Below are 17,976 nucleotides of genomic sequence, written 5' to 3'. Positions count from 1 at the left end.
TTGAAAGCTTTCTTTGTCAGCTGGAAGTGGAAATGATGTTGTCTTGGAGATGACAAGATGCTATCTTTGGTATACATGGAATGAATTACATATTGGTCTATATGATAAATCAAATACACCACATGCTTGAATAAAACACGATGAAGAGTGTCAGAGTTTACTTAAATCTTAAAAGCAATAACAACGTAAATGAGTAGGGAAACAAAAAATAACTGTTTTGTTTGGCAGCCACAGCCTTTTGGTTGCACCAGAACATAATGTAGACACACACCATTTAGTAGAGCAAACGTTTTTCTGTACAAAAACATTTGTTAAGATGCTATCTTAAAATTGTAAGCCGACACGAATGTCACGTTCCTACGAGGTTGTACGTGACTCGTGTTAGCCGCTGGTAGGCTTGGTGCAGTGTGACATCCAGGCGAAGATGCAGCCACCACACTTCACAGCTTCGGGAAACAAGGGAGTCTTGATTATGTCGCCACACATGTTCACTGAAACAAAAGAGACACAAACGGCGCTTGTACGTGGTATACAGTGATTGTCCGACGTGTGAGTGCTGAACTGGGTAAAAGACGAATCTGATTATAAGAGTGTTTAAGCTACACCAAGGCATGCTGCTGTGGGGGGGATGTCTCACATGATGCAATCTAGACGACTGCCCTTCCGGGTCAATATCCACGGAGCCTGTCGTGTTGAAGGGACGCAATTCTACATTCTATAGAACCCATTAAGCCGGAGAACCCACAGATCATTTATCATGCAACGAGTAGTGTTCTGGGCAGGATAAAGCCAACGGATATTTTTGGTATCCATAGGGCCATATACGGATATCGATGCAAATGTGAGAGGTCACATGCAAACATTTAGGGACTACTTTCACAGTGTAAACAAACATGGCGTCAGGCCTATCTATCAGCTAGGCAACTCTCACTCCTTATGTATATACTTGGGTATTTGTTTGAGGATTAGTTATCAGCTGACTAGCACAGATCTTCTTGGATATACGAGTTGATCAGAGGCATGTAAGCCTGTGTGAGTGAAGTTATACGCTGCTTTTAACAATATTGCAGCAAATATCAATATGGGGACATAGGACATGGACTTCACACATTGTACCCATGTGGGGAATCGAACTCCGGTCTTCGGCGTGAAGAGTGAAACGTTTAACCACAGCACTACCTCACCGCACTTAAGTGAAGAGTGCAGGCATGAGCATGAATGTATGATACAAAGCTGCACCACTTCGTTCAGGAATGACGAAGACAGCAATAGTTGCAAACAGTACATATTCATAGAGTTCACAAAACAAGACAACACAACATAACACATTTTGTAAATGGATGGACAGATAGTCTCACTCAAATATTATGACACATCATTCACATGTGACTGCTTACGAATAGACAAACATACAGATCTGGGTGGACCCACACACACGAAAACAGAAAAGAAATGGAGCATACGTTCTTACCGTACGTGGTACAAAACTGTTCCTTAGCAGCACCGCTGTGATTATTGGCTGCAGAGCCAAACGCTTCTTCACAGTCCTTGGTACCCATGAAACCATTCCTATGTATCTTGAAATGCCGACGTCCATCAGTAGTTTGCAGCTCGATGATGCAGACCAACACAATGACAATGATGGCGACTGGACGAAACATGGTTGCAGAAGAAATACACCGAGAGAAGTCGATAATGTGCGTAAGAGAATGTCTTATATTTATACGAATAGCTTACGGGGAACGCCTTACACATAGGGATTAAGGACCATCAGGGGTCTTTGTCGGTGTGCATCACTGCAACATTCACTCAGCGTGATTGCAGCGATCAGTTAATGCAGCAACATCTTCCTGGTCCATCCTTTAGTTTGGGAAGCGCATCTTTAGGCAAATGATGATGCATCATTGTTAAACAACAACTATCATAAACTATGGGAGAGTAAAACCACGAAGAGATTTGATACAATATATTGCCATTATGTGAAACTTATATCAATAAATATATCAATTAGTTATTTTATATTAGTTCAATCAATTGAACCGTGCATGCATGCAGTGTAAACACGGAAATGGCTTTGAAATTAAATGATCTGCAGTCTGCATGACGCTTGATTAGGCAGAACATGGTATGTGTCCTTGTCATAGATTCACACTGTTATAGTATATGTAAATATATGCTACTCAGAAGAAGGTAAGAATTATTTGGCCCATACACCTGTCATTAAAATTCACTTTCCTTTTTCACAATAGTGGTAAGTCATTTTCTAATATCAGTGATTTCGACATGCTATTGTTTCTCTTGCCGTTAGTTTACTTAATGTATGTGGCTAGAGGACATTGTAACACATTGTAATGGTTAGTTTGCATTGGTTGAATCGTATATTGTTTTTGTTCTCTGTGGCCACGCGTAAATATTGTGATCGTCATCTCATACAGGAAACAGTGCGATGATCAAGTAAACATTTCATATATACGAATTGTTCTGATTTGTACATGTGTTAATGACCTGAGAAAGTACAGGTGCAGCGAATTTTAGCCTGTGAGTAAAATATTTTCTAACTAATATTTCAAAAACTTACGATAGCGGTCCCACTAATTGCCCTTGTTGTATTTGTTGAATTTGTTGTATTGCTGGTGTTACGTTACATTGTAACTCACTCACTCACTTACGTTTGTTGCTGTGTCAGCACAATACCAATAATGGGGAGTTTTAAAGATTGAGAATGACAATTTGTCCAGGTATTCGTGGCGGAGTTTCACTGAGGTGGTAAACGTATATACATTACCCTTTCCGAATTTCAACTATCAAACTTGTATTACTGAAATATTGTTCAGGGGTTTGTACAAAGCCTCTACAAAGGTTAACCTTAACTCCCATTCTCTAACATTGCTCTAGGGTTTCCCTTCTGACTTACGATCACCTCAGTGCTTTCTGAAAGGTGGCCCTGAACATGTCCATTAAGCATTATAAAGGAAGAATAAATCGTCAGCACTAGCATATTTAACCATAAAAAACATGGATATTATTTCGTAAGAAAACGAAAAAGGGTGTGACAAATGGAAGGTGTCAGTCAGTAATTAGTGTGTGTAACCTCCATTAGCTGTGATACGAGACTCTCATCGAAGGAGATTTAGGAATTCCGTTCCTCGCTGACAAGTCGATGATGATTTTCCTATTCTCGATCATCGTCTGAAGTGTCTGTAGTTCAGTATGAAGACACCATCCCATGCCAGGGTTGCACAACAATGTCATTGCCTCTGATTGAACTGGGAATGATGTTGTCCTGCTGGTATTGACGTTCAGTCTGGAAGAGATGTCTGGCGTGATAACGAAGGTCATCGCCCCTTTACATGACAGCAGTCAGTGGATTTCATGGTCTTGTGAAGATACATCCGGCCCGAGTTTAAGTTCATCTTCAGCAACCATGCATGTCGAAAGGGGCGACTGGCATCGTGTGATCGGGCTGGCTGATCTTGTTGACACGTCATTGCATCCCGATTGCGTAGATCAGTGCTCATGGTGTTGATCACTGGATTGTCTGACTTAATTTTTCACAGGCCGAAGCTGAATATCTGGAATATTGCGGAGTGTGGCATCAAAAACAAACAAAAACGCAAAAAATAACACCACGACCCTTCCACCTCCCTACTGGTTTACATGTAAGGATGCACCAGTTGACGTAACGCCCATGATGTCATTTCCGTGCTCGATAATGATGATGATGATGATGATGATGATGATGATGATGATGATGATGATGATGATGATGATGGCTGTATGTGGCCATCGGCTTGTAGCAGTTTGAGCCTGGATTTTCTCAAGTCTGTCCACACTTTGCTCTTGTGCGAACCCTGGCGTAACCTGATGCATTTACGTAGGCTCCTTCAAGAAAGGGTGGCCAACTTCAATGCAAGGGTATTCAAGCTCAACACAAAAGACTTGCCTTCAAATATACTTCATGAATGGAAGCTGATCATGACATGGCATATATTATTTAAGTAAGACGCTATTTCTCGCTCATGTAACGGCTTACGTTTACTTGTATTTCATTTTATGGACAAATGATATGACGACAATGTCCTGTGACATATACGGGTACATGATCTTCGTGAGAAAAACTCTACCAGCTCTTAGAGCATTTCTAAAGCGTTTCACGACTGTCAATATTTTCACCATCTGGAAGGACACAGATAAATACTCTTTAATTGTATTTTATTGACACTTCGTCGTTGAATCAAGTTCCCAGTAGGAAATAGCGGAGGTTTTTAGAGATCGTGTATCGTGACACGTGTAATGCACATATATATTCGTTATAAGCTTTAAGACTGACCCGTGAAGACAAGAACTTTAAGCCATTTGAGGAACTATATACAAGCATCACATACATATCGTAGAGCCCTTGAGGTCGCGTTATGCATTATAAACCTTGTATGCAGTTATTATTGATCCAGCAAACACGAACGAGTATAAACATATGATCATGTTGTAAGTGGATCTACATGTGAGAGCTGCGCTGGCTTGTCTGAACAGCATATAAGTTGGTTGGATGGCTGGTTGTTTCGCGATGCTTTAGTTCAGCTATGTGACAAATGTCTGCGAATAGTTGAATTGGGACCAGACAATCTAGTAATCGACATCATGACGATCGATCTACACAGCTGGGATACGAAGATATGTGTTAATCATGTCAGCAAGACTAACCACCTGATCCCGTTAGTCGCCTATTACGACAAGCATGGGTTGCCGAAGAAGACCAATTCTCAAGTGGATCTTCATTGGTTACATAATAAATAATAGTGATAGAGACACATGCATGCATGGTTACATAATAAATAATAGTGATAGAGACACATGCATGCATGCATGCATGGTTACATAATAAATAATAGTGATAGAGACACATGCATGCATGGTTACATAATAAATAAGTCATAGAGATACATACATACATACTTACATACATACACACACACACACATACATACATACACACACACATACATACATACATACATACGCACACACACATACATACATACATACATACATACATACACACACACACATACATACATACATACATACATGCATACATACATACATACATACATACATACATACATACATACATACATACATACATACATACATACATACATACATACATACATACATGCATGTGTGTGTGTGTTTGTGTGTGTGTTTGTGTGTGTGCGTACATGTATGTCTCTCAGGGTCATACAATACATTTAGGCACTTATTGCCTCCTAGGACTCCTCGCAAAGTTTCCATTTTGTTTCTATTCTTCTATATTACGTCCCAACTTAACTTGGTGGTACCACGAGACTTGGGGTGTTGCTCATGACATTAACCAGTATTTATTATGGTTGAAACTTGTATGTTCACAAGCTGCGATAATGTAGCTTGAACACTGTATACATAGCAAGGCATGGTAAATTTCGATTGAAATATGAATCTTCAACAAAGTTATCCTGTAAAGGACATGCAAGTATATATATGTAATAAAGCATGATACTAGCAGTTCAAATTATGTTTCGATGCTTCCTTCTAATTTTTAGCGGTGCGTATCTTTTGCTGAAAAACACAGCCTGATGACCGCCTGCATGTGTGTGTGCATGTCTTACATGTGACGCCATGTCAATCAAACGCCAGCAGAGACCACCTGTCGTGGTATCTTTTCATGGCTGCTGTGGACTCAGTGGGGTTCATTTAACGAAACTGAGTATATTGTCAAGTACAATAATTCCGACATTATACATTTTATTGCTCCGTGTGAACCCGCAAAGGATAGCATGCCATACTTTATGGGTGTGTATATTTTTTTGCTGGACGTGCCACAAATCATTCCTTTACATTCACTAGTGAGTGGCTATTAATGATGTGACCAAGAATTTTAGCGATGTGTCAGCACTATTACGACACGGACAACATAAAATGTACTTATACTGGTACATGAACTAATGTTTGTCCGTGAGCTAGAGTAAGTGAGTAAGTGGGTACATGTTACTTTAAGCCGCACCAGCATTGTTGCAGCTATTCGAGGGGCTGCTACCAAGTGAACAGCTACAAGCATAGCACCACCAAGTCATTATCTTTTTGCTGTTTTACGCCGCAGTTTCACAGGTTATAAATGGTCGAGAGTGGCGTATATATACTTGCGGTTGATATTGTGAATGGTGTATGAAGATACGCAATCAACCTTAAATCTTACCCAGTTTCCATTTCCGTTTAGTTGAGCTTAACGATAAGCCCAAATTGCACGAATTCTTACACGAAATCCAAGACTGAATAATAAAAAGTTGTTTTTCTGTACTTTCAATAATTTTATTGATCATTCATTTCAGCATTTGGTTTGAAATCGGAGTTGAAAGTTTCATTAACTCATCAATATTGAGGTAAAAATATAAAGATTAGTGAAATTATTTGTCGTTCTCGTGGTCCATAGAGGATGCAATGTTCTTCAGGATTAGCTTGTGATCTGACTCAGCCTCTTTCAGCATCTGGCTTGTAATCGGTCTTCGAGGTTTCATTAAGTCATCATTGTTCGGGTAAAATATAAAGCTTTGTAAAATTCTTTGTCGATTTCGTGGTCCAGGGACGATGCAGCGTTATTCGGGAGTGGCTTGTTATCTGACTCAACCTCTGCCTGCTGGCTGACCGCACTGAGTCATCCAGGTGAAGATGCAGCCCCCGCAGGTCACAGCCTGGGGGAACTGGGGGTTGCGGATGATGTCCCCACACTGGTCAACTGTGGATGAAAGATTAACTTGAGTGATCATCATACAAAATAGGTCCCATAATGGGCCCAATCCTCGATCATCAAGGTAATATATTTTTCCTTTCTGTTTGATTATGTACCCTGGGTCCTGGTAATGTATAGGGAAATGTCCGAGTAAATCTCCATTCCTTAAACTATTATTACCGAGGTCCCGGAGGGTACGAGGCACATTATTTTTAAGGATCGGAAAGTTACCAGGATTTACTTAAACTACATTTAAAGCATTGGGAATATTTCTGTTATCAAAAGTGAATGGAAAAATGGCCAAATGGCAAAATGAAGTCTTCAATTTGAAACTGGTACACATCGCTTCATTCCTGAACAGTACTGGAACGAGCAGGCAATGGAATGACGTCACAAATTAATTCAATATAGCTTCATGATATGTATGGCCCGGCTCGACATAAACGTCACGTCAAATAACTACCATGAGTTGAACAAAATCAGTCAAAGTTCAAAATCCATTCTTGGTATGACCAGCCATGATTATTGGATGCGGCGTAAATTAATACTCATTTATGAGACAGAGGCTGACTGTGAGTAAAGCTTTATGCCGCTTTTAGCAATATTGCAGCATAAACACGACAGAGGACACCTAAATTGGCTTCACACATTGAACACGTGTTGGGGAATTGAACCCGCGTGTTCGCCGTGACGAGTGAACGCTTTAACCACTAAGCTACCCAACCGCTCCCTGGAGGCGTACGCTGTTACTAAACACGTAAAGTAAAGAATATTTGACAGTACACAACGTGATGGGATGTTTCCTATATAAGGGATCGTGACATGATTCAGTGAAAACAGACACCTTAAATACAGGGCTATTTTAACAAGACGTTGGCATGGGCAATCCGGAACATGGCGGATATATATAACGGAGGTTCAAATAAAGAATTCCGTACTTTGAAACTGTTTTCAGCTTTATGTAAATGATACAATGTACAAGAAATCATCAGAATGGCTTTAGTATTCGATTCCTACCGTAAGAAGAGCAAAACTGGTTTTTGGTAGCGTTGAAAGACTGTTGACAATCATCCGAGCCGGCGAATCCAGTTCGTAGATTTCTAAGTGGTCTTGGTCGTCGGCCTTGGCTGGCACAGAGGGCAATGCAGACCAGTAGGAGCACACACACAAACAGATGACGTGCCATTGTATAGTGTTTGCTTTTTAACGCTGAGAAAAGATGTTAATGACAACTGCTAGTCAGATCGTCATTATATACATCGTATCTGAGGCGGAAATGTATGTTCAAACTGTCTGTGAAGATCACATCACACACTTCCTGCTGTTTGACCAGACTCTGTAAAGTGAGCAAGGCGTTCCGGACATCACGATCCAAACAGTGGCCATGGTCGCTATATCATTGACGGAGTGCATGTTTCTGTCATGGTAGTTGTCAGTTAGGGACATTTTATCATTGCACTTCAAAGTCTGTGTCAAAAGTTACTCATCAGATCGCTCTCAAACGACTGAACATTTTTAATGGTGAATGAAAAACTAGACACTTCAGCATAAGTTGTGCAAAAGGAAGAATGTCAATTTGACATTAAATTTTTACTTCCCCATTTTTATCGTAGGGAATTTGAAGGCTTTGATATTTGAAGATGAAACAAAGGCAAAGACATGAAACGTTGATGAAGAACAAATTATTGGTTTTCCTTTCCATAACTGGATATTGGGTACGCTCGGACGTGAGCTCCGACGTAGAATATATATATATGTATATTTGTTTGAATCGTCATTTTGTTTTAATTTTCATTTAAATCATATCATAGACATGTTTTCTTACGAAACATATCTGTGAAGCATAGTATTGTTAAGTAATAAGAATAAAGACAGCATGTGACACAGCAGAGGTACGACTTCGTGGTACGAAGACAAAGAGTGAGAATACGATGGAGAATATTACATGGAGTCCTGAAAATTTTCAAATATCAGAAAGCTGTTGGGTATTAGTAAACGATAAACATGTGTACTATTTATATTTATGTGGCAAATTTGTACAATGATAAAATTTGCATTTCATCAGTCCGTTTCTGACTCAAAAGGAATGTTAGCCGCTTTAAGCAATATTCCATCAACATTACAGCGAGAGGCACTTGAATTGGGCTTGCCACATTGTACCCATGTCAGGAATCCAACCAGGGTCTTAGGCGTGACGAGCGAACGCTTTACCCTCTAGGCTACCCCACTAGTCCCTCATAAACAGAGACAAGTATCAACATATTATATATTCATTGTTACGTTAAAGTGTTCTGACCCGTTCAACTGCTTCTATTTTCACACATTAACTAAAATAAATACGTTGTGTTTATTTATTTCAGAAACTTCAGGTGTACCCATGTTTTCAATATTGGTCAATATAGGAGTGTTGTTTAGCTCTTTCCCAAAAGTGGGTATACATGATAAGATACACATGTTTACAAAAGGTGGGATTAATGCACAAAGAAAACATTGTGGAACAATATCTTTGCAAAAGCTTGTGTGGGCTTATCTTCGCTCTGCCTACCGCACCTGTAAGAGTTTGCAACAATCGCAATACTTTGAATGTGACCACGTTAAGTTAAATTTGTGGGCAATACAGATTGTCGATAGTTTGCCTGCCCTGTCCGGTTCCTAGCGTCTTAAATAGAATTTACAACAGGGCGCAGATTATTCTCTACCAACAACTAAAGTCTGTTTTGATGAGGTTGATCTGAATTACGGCCGACAGGTTATTAATGCTAACTTCCAAAAAAACCGGAAATGATATCAATGAAGCTTGTAGCTGTCATGCAGCTCAAAAGCAAGGGCGCAAGGGGGATCGAACTCCCTGCCTCCTCCACCTGCTTTCAGTTGTATCTGAGCGACCAGTAACATATATTTGTTTCAAAAGGCAAAGCAGTTTAAACAAAACTACTGTATGTATGATCTTCCGTAACACTCACCCTACGGATGTTATATAACAGTATTGAAAAGTGGCTTATCCTATATATACATAATTTCCACACCGGTGTCATTTGATGTAGCTCAGATTTCTTGTTTGATTTATATTGCTGTGTCTGTGTGTGAAATGAGTCACATGTGCACCGCTGGTTTTATGCACTATTGCACATTGCAAGTGTATGTCGAGACTGCACATATGGGGTCGTTAAAAGTGCATTTCGGTGCAGTAGTGGGCATACGTACTCGAAAACAACATCAAGTGCTTTTGTAAGTGCGGGGGTGCAGTCAAATGGAAACTAGGTCTCGGCTTAAGTTACAAGATTGTATCAAATAACTGAAATGAGTTTGAAATGTATAAAGTTGAGCTTTGGGTGCAGGGAAGACGTGCGTGCGTGACTGCCTGCCTGCCTGTCTGCCTGCGTGCCTGCGTGCCTGCCTGCGTGTGTAGCTGCTCACCAGGGTTAGACCACCCACGTTTCCCGTGGTGAAATTATGGAATAAATGAAATGCGTGGGACAGCTTGTCGTCATCGAAGAGCGTATGTTTAGGCAACCAATGCATCTGCAATCAGAGCATTCTACGTTTCACGACCCGTGAAGGACCCGGGGTAGAATAGGCCTTCAGCAACCCATGCTTACCATAAAAGGTGACTATGCTTGTCGTAAGAGGCGACTAACGGGATCGGGTGGTCAGACTAGCTGACTTGGTTGACACATGTCATCGGTTCCAATTGCGCAGATCGATGCTCATGTTGTTGATCACTGGATTGTCTGGTCCAGACTTTATTTACAGACCGTCGCCATATAGCTGAGTGCGACGTAAAACTAAACTCACTCACTCAATCTACGTTTCACAGGGTTTGCAACACTTCAAACGTTTTTTTTGCGCGCTGGTATTATTTCATAGCTTCTTTTGGTTTTCGATTTGCCTCTTAATTGTAAAGGTGTGCTTTATATTTTTCTTACAAAATGTCATCCGTGAAGGTCCGGGTTAGAATATTGGTCTTCAATAACCCACGCCTGTCGTAAAATGGGACTAACGGGATTGGGCGGTCAGGCTCGCTGACCTGGTTGAGACTTCATCGGTTCCCAATTGGGTAGACCGATGCTCATGCAGTTGATCACTGGACTGTCTGGTCCAGACCCGAATATTTACTTATTTCGCGGCGTAAAACTAAACTCACTCACTCACACTTTTACAAAATATCAGTGTTCCTTTGCAAGATGACCACATACAATCATTTCCTTTTTCTCATTATCCGAACCTAAAATTTGGACTGACCCTACTGTTTTATTGCATTGGTAAATTCTCGAGCATAAAGCCGAGAGACATCCGAAATCCGTCTCAACTTCCGGCATTCCAAGATTTCGACTAACATTGTATAAAAAATCAGAAAAAAATATGAATAAATGTAAGTAACATCCCAACTAGTTACCCATTCTTTACAGAACAGTGAGAAACAAGATATTTATTTTATGTGGCTAAATGTTGCTATTTCAGTAACCTCTGGAAAGGTACGAGGACGTCGTGGAACCAGGACAAACAGTGAGATTACGATCAAATACATAAAGGTTGCCGAATACCTGTTTTACCCGGGGCGAGGGTGTGAGTTAGCAATATTCCGGCGGGGGACGTCAGAAATGGGCTTCACATATTGTACCCATGTGGAATGGAACCCGGGTCTTCAGATGGGCGAGCGAACGCTTTAACCACTAAGCTACCCCCACCGCCCTTGTTTTAACCGGAATCCAGTCTATGAATGACTCTAAAATAAACATATGAAAAGGACTGATATAAAATGAAAATGACGACGCTCCGTTGCAGTGAGTGATCTATTGCATAAGTGAGTTTTTTCAGCATTTCAGATTTTATTGTGGTACACGTGTAGAGGCGCAGGTTGTAGATAGCTACCTCAATGTGAAGTGTTCTGACAAGGCATACATCATACTTAGATTAAACTGGAACTCCCAAAAATCAGCAAATCCTTGCACGGTAAGATAAGAAACTTTTAACAGCGATAAGGTCGCTCTACACGGTACAATTACTACTTATTAATAATTAATTAATTCAGGTCAGTAGTCTTGAACGTTAAGTCAATGGTATCTTGCTTCTGCATTATGAAGGTAGCACGGATGTTAATGCGTACGCTCGTCACGCCGAAGACCCGGGTTCGATTCCCCACGTATGTAATGAGACCATTTGTGGTGTTCATGTCGTGATCTTACTGACACGTGACTAAAATCGGAATAAAACCATAATCACTCAAACACGAAATAATGAAACAGTTGAAGGCGGCACATGTGTTTATTTATATAACAGAATGCGTCGAATTACGCCTTGTCATGCTGTAACGGGCATAAAGTGAATATATGTATATGAAAGTGAGTACGTGTGCATGAAGGAAATAACAACATTATCACTGCTTTGCCCTTCAGACTTACATATGGCGTAATGACATAACAGTTGGTTGATCGGTCTATGTACTCGGGGCTAACAGGCAATCGATTATGGAGTGCTACTGAGCTGGGCAAGAAGCGAAGACGAACTGAAGACGTTTATGGGGTTGAGCATCTTGAGTCATCCTCATCCGGACTGGTTGCAGAGGGCCATCCAGGAAAATATACACCCACCACAGGTGACGGCCTCGGGGAACTGAGGGGTCCGGATGATGTCGCCGCAATCGTTAACTGTGCAAAAGAAAACATCCAGGAGTGAATGAGTAAGTGAGTGAGTTTAGTTTTACGCCACACTCAGCAATATTCCAGCCATATGGCACCGGTCTGTAAATAATAGAGACTGGACCAGACAATCCAGTGATCGACAACATGAGCATCTATCTGAGCAATTGGGAACCCATGACATGTGTCAACCATGTCAGCGAGTCAAGCATAATCGCCTCTTACAGCAAGCATGGGTTGCTGAAGGCCTATTCTACCCTGGGACCTATACAAAATATCCAGGTACTATTCTACACAACTATGTGTATTCGTACAGACATCAGTCATGTTTCACATGTTACAGAAATACTCCACGTATGCCATACATACGTTTTAGTTGAGTTTGTAAAATATGATATATATTTTACCTGTTGTTGAGGTTCATATTTAAAAATACAATTGACAAATATATAAGAAGCTCGTGTATTTTTGTACATCCAGTCAACTACCAAATGTAATTGATAAAAATATTTTAGTTTGTACCTTTTTGCGTAGATTGATGTTCATGATATTGATCACTGGGTTTTTGATTGTTTTGTTCAGACATTTCCAGACATAAAACTGGAATATTGCTGAGTGCTCACATTAATATTTTGCATAATTAATAAATATACGAATGCATGTATGTATAATAAATTGGTAACAATACAAAAGAACCAAAATGAAATAAAGATCACCAAATAAAACATTTGTGTTACTGTTACGTACCATATGAAGCACAGAACCCATCGTGGGAGGTGGCATTGAACACTTGGTGACAGTCTGAAGAGGCAATCAAGCCTGATCTGATTATTCTGAACCTCCTCGGTCTCCGGCCTTGGCCAGCACAGAGGGCGACACAAACCAGAATAATCACACATGCTCGCACTGTTGAAGACATACTGTTGAGGACAGTATCGACACGTGGTATGGTCAGGTATATATACAGATGTCCAGACGGAAATGGGAGGAGTAAAACTTATCTTTCTGTTCTGGCACAATGCTACCAAGTTCACAGCGGTGGTTGATGAAGATGTTTGTGAACAGCATCCCTAGTTTGCCTTCAGCAATACAAGTTGGACGGAAGGTGATGAAAGATGAAAGGTTTACCATGGTCTTTCTGGTGCTTGAGCCCTCTATGTTGTACGCAGTGGTAGTTGATGACGATGAAAGTAGTTGTAGGAGGGGCAACATCCCCACCAAGGTCTCTGGGACATGTGTAGATATGGGCGGAAGGAAATGGGAGATGAAAGCTTTGCCATGGTCGCCCCGTTGTATGATATGGGTAGGCTCATTGTGGAAGTTCCGTCTCTGCGGGTGGCCACATTACCCACCTACAATGTTCTACAGGTCGACGATGATGACGTCTCGGAGTATGACGTGTTGATAAAAGGATGCTCTCCATGGTGTCGAGAACGCTGTAGTGCAGTAAGAGATCAACCACACCCACGTCAACCAAAGTATTTGCTTGCATAAACCCTTTCTCACTTCAGAAAATAATAAGTAGTTTGAAAGTTTCTTACCTTTTTTATTGATTTTCTTTGCAGAACAATCATTGTTCCCTTTGTCCGCAGTGCCACGTGACATGGCTGCTCTGATATGTACCTATTTTGACGCACATTTCCCGTGTAAATATTAGTCAACCAGCAACCAGCAACCAGCAACAATTAGCCCACTGTCATATGTAGCTACGGTTAACAGAGCATTTATTCTTGAGGTGTACATGTTATCAGTTACTTCAAGGGAAGGGGTGAGTATTGCTGCATTCATTATGCAATTGCAATATTATGCCGCCAACACGAAATATTTTCACAGAAAGTCACAGTTTCACCCTTCAGGCTGCATTTTGCATCCTCAGCTCTGACTTTCCTGGAATATTGCTGTCAATCACGATCGAGTCTGTCGTGTATAGTATCATATAAACGGTATGTGCGATAAAACAATTCCATTAGACATGCAGCTGCAAAATATATTTGAAATTCGATTTAGACTCTTGGTGTTTCATTACTAGGTAACACATCTGTTTTTACTTCAGGGTAACACACATGTATATTCCTCTGGGTAACACATCCGTTGTTTCTGCTGGGTAACACACAATTTATTTCTCATATGGGTAACACACCTGTACATTCGTATTGGTAACACATCTGATGTTTCTTCGAATAGATGTAAAAGTGATGACTTTCATATTGAACTGCCAAGATGAGGTTCTAAGTGTCTGATGATGTGGCTAAAAAGTGTATTTTTCCAATTACCGTTTGGAATTTGGGTTTCGGTGAAGCAATGAATTGTGGAGAAGTAACTGCTCTATATTGTGGATATAGAATCTACAGCAACCTTTCCAACTGCAAGTTTCTGACTGAATACAAAGGTCATGTTTCTTACTAACTCTACCAAAGTGATGCCGTCTTGTGTCATTGTTTCATTGGTCTCTCTTCCTATCTAGTTCCTGTCGATAAATCAGCGCACAAGAAGTTTGATCCGTTTTTGTATTCATTACGAAAGTAGAGACCATAACGGTTCTGACTGGAATCCTTGTCCTGTCTCTAAATTCCGCATGCATGCAATTCATGAAGAATCTGTACTTTTATATACACGGCATGAAGTAAACCGTGAAGACGTGGGCTTTGCAAAATACTTCGTTCTGAATATGTTTATAGATGATATGTTTCAGTCAAATATAACTGAAATGCGTCATATTCGTTGATGACACATGAAATTAGGTCAGTGTATAATAATGAGAATGCAAATGAAGCATGATAACTAAATGATTATTACTGGTTTTTCGTCGTTTTCCCTTCGAATGAATATAAACAATAAAACGACGTTTTCATATTTATAGCGTAAATGGATCCCTTTCATCGTATTCTAGGGCCACATATTAAAGTGAGTGAGTGAGTTTAGTTATATGCCGCATTTAGCAATATTCTAGCAATATCACGGCAGTGGACACCGAAAATGGGCTTCACGCGTTGTAATGTGTGGAATCGACTCCGAGTGTTCGGCGTGAGGAGCGAACGCTTAAACCATTAGGCTACTCCGCCTCGCTGCCATGTATGAAAAGTATCGGGTAAGTTCAGTCTACCCTCGATATATGTGTGTGATTGTGCACGTAGTAACTGTAATAGTGGTACTGTTTTCTTTTTTGTCACCATAACAAATATAAATGATGAGTTAATACAATGAGATAAACATAAATAGTTGTAAAAATATGATTTATTTCATTTGTTCATTACTAATTACATCTCATTTTACGTTTAACTTCTTACGTTTTGATACGATTTGACAATTGTGTATTTCTTACAGATGTGTGTTAATGACAGATGGTTGATCAGTATTAAATTAATCATTTAAAGATGTTGGATGAGATGTGAGGATGATCAGCTGCTTCGGCATTGTGTCATCCAGGCAAAGATGCAGCTGCCGCAGCTGAGAGCCTGGGGGAACTGGGGGTTCCTGATGATGTCACCACACTGGCCCACTGCAAGAGAAAAACACATTTAAGGCAAGTGATGAGGGGCATGTGAATATCATGTAATATCACTCACTTGTAAATTTTCATGATCAGTCCTTCAATTGTAAATATTGCATGGGAATTCCATCTGATTGTGTATTTCCTAAACAGTCCTATCGGTGGATATATATCATGAATATTCCTGCCAGTGTGCAGATTCTTATTAACCTGCTGTTTGAGCGTTCGATTAACAATCTTTCCTGAAAGTGCACTCATTCACGAACATTCTCGTGTTTATGCTAGAAATGTTTATAGTAATATATCGAGAGTTTAGTCTGTTAGGCTAGTAACATGTTGAGCATGACCGGGTTGTTGTTTCTCATTAAATGAAGAAATCATCTTTGTTTCACGCCTTGTAGACCCCATTCTTCCTATATACTGACTTTGACCAGAAAGGCAAGGCGTGAGCGGTAAAAGTTTTTTATGGAACTTATCTTATCAAGACTCAAGGAGCATTGCTTCAAACAGATCAGCATGGTTCGCTGCTCATAACATCAGTCACTAGATTTCATGGTGCAGAATGGATTAATGAGGTCGATGTTATATAGGTAGACTTTTACTTGTGGTGTTAAAACAACTAAATATATTCGAATTAACCTACCGTAAGCTGTACAAAACTGTTCGGTGGACGAAGAACTGAACGACTGTGTGCATTGCTGGTAACTAGCAAACCCGCTCCGAATTCTTCTTGGTCTGGTAAACTGACAAGCGCACAATCCGAGACACAGAGCCAGGACCATGTACTTTAAGGTAGATCGGAACATCCTTGTAGATCAGTCTGTGAGACGAGTATGCTGTTCATTAAAAACTGTCACTTATATATACTCTCTCCTGATTAACGGAAATGTTTCTTTCTGTTATCATTTCCCTTCACGGCATGTTGTCAGTGAACGCACAGTGTGTTGCCGTGGTCAAGCGTTGTGTTTTCGACAGAAACATCAAACAGGGACTTCAAACATGTACGTGGTATTAAGCTGGAAGACTTAAGGTGGACCTAGAAAGATCAATACTGTGTCAACCGGTCTGCACTGTGGGTGAAAGATAGTCATTTAGTCCACCTTCATGTATTTATTTTCAAATACCCTGTAATATACATATTATATATCTATCTACCTTTTCCCTGCTCCGCTTGAGAAGAGCGCTGACAATCCGTGTGATATTTGGATATGCCGTTCTCGTCTTTGTGTGGTAAGTAACTTAAAGGTAATGTTTTTAATCTCTGTTGTTTGATATAGAGACCAATTGTAATGTCCAAATTTGGTTTTCAGCAGCTTCGAATCCATATGAGCAGCTATCCGGAAAGATTCTGAGCAGTACGTAAATGTAACGTATGGAGGCCTTAGACATTGCACTATTAGAATCCAAACATGTAGCATTGCTACCATTTATTACCAGGAAATCAATGATCGTTATATCGATGTAAAACACCGAAAAAGTGAATGAGCGATATGGTACGCAGTGGAAACTAAACTACATAAATTTTGACTTATCTTTCCAGCAACTAAACGTGAAATCCCCAGCTGAATGTGTAACGAGAAATGTACAACATACCTGTAAACAATGAAGTTTAAGCTTAGCCCGAAAAAAATGACCTAGCAAGTGTTAATTTTCTCATCTATGCCTGTCTCTATGTCTTTTTTATCTATATTATTCTAGCTAGTTCAAAATATGTCACTTTGAGAGAGCTTACTATCAATATCCTGTCACTAGCACCTAAAATGGTACGTCTAACCCTTGATAGTTACACGCAGTCGAACGTCGCACAGAATTGCGTGCAGCATGAGCAGTATTTCATCTATACGGTAAGGACCAGACAATCCAATGATTAATAGCACGAGCAACTGGTATACGATGCATTGTGTCAACCAAGCTAGCGAGCCTGACAACACGAACTTGTCAGTCGCTTCGAACGACAAACATGGGTTATTGAAGACCAACTCTAACCCTGACCCTCACAGGCCACCGAATTTGAATGTAAATGCTGTACACACTTGCGAAAATAACCAACCCAACCCCTGCTCTTGTAGTTTCAAACCCGGATA

This window comes from Haliotis asinina, chromosome 12 (genome assembly GCF_037392515.1).
Source record: "Haliotis asinina isolate JCU_RB_2024 chromosome 12, JCU_Hal_asi_v2, whole genome shotgun sequence".
NCBI lineage: Eukaryota > Metazoa > Mollusca > Gastropoda > Lepetellida > Haliotidae > Haliotis > Haliotis asinina.
Note: the sequence above shows the minus strand (reverse complement) of the source record.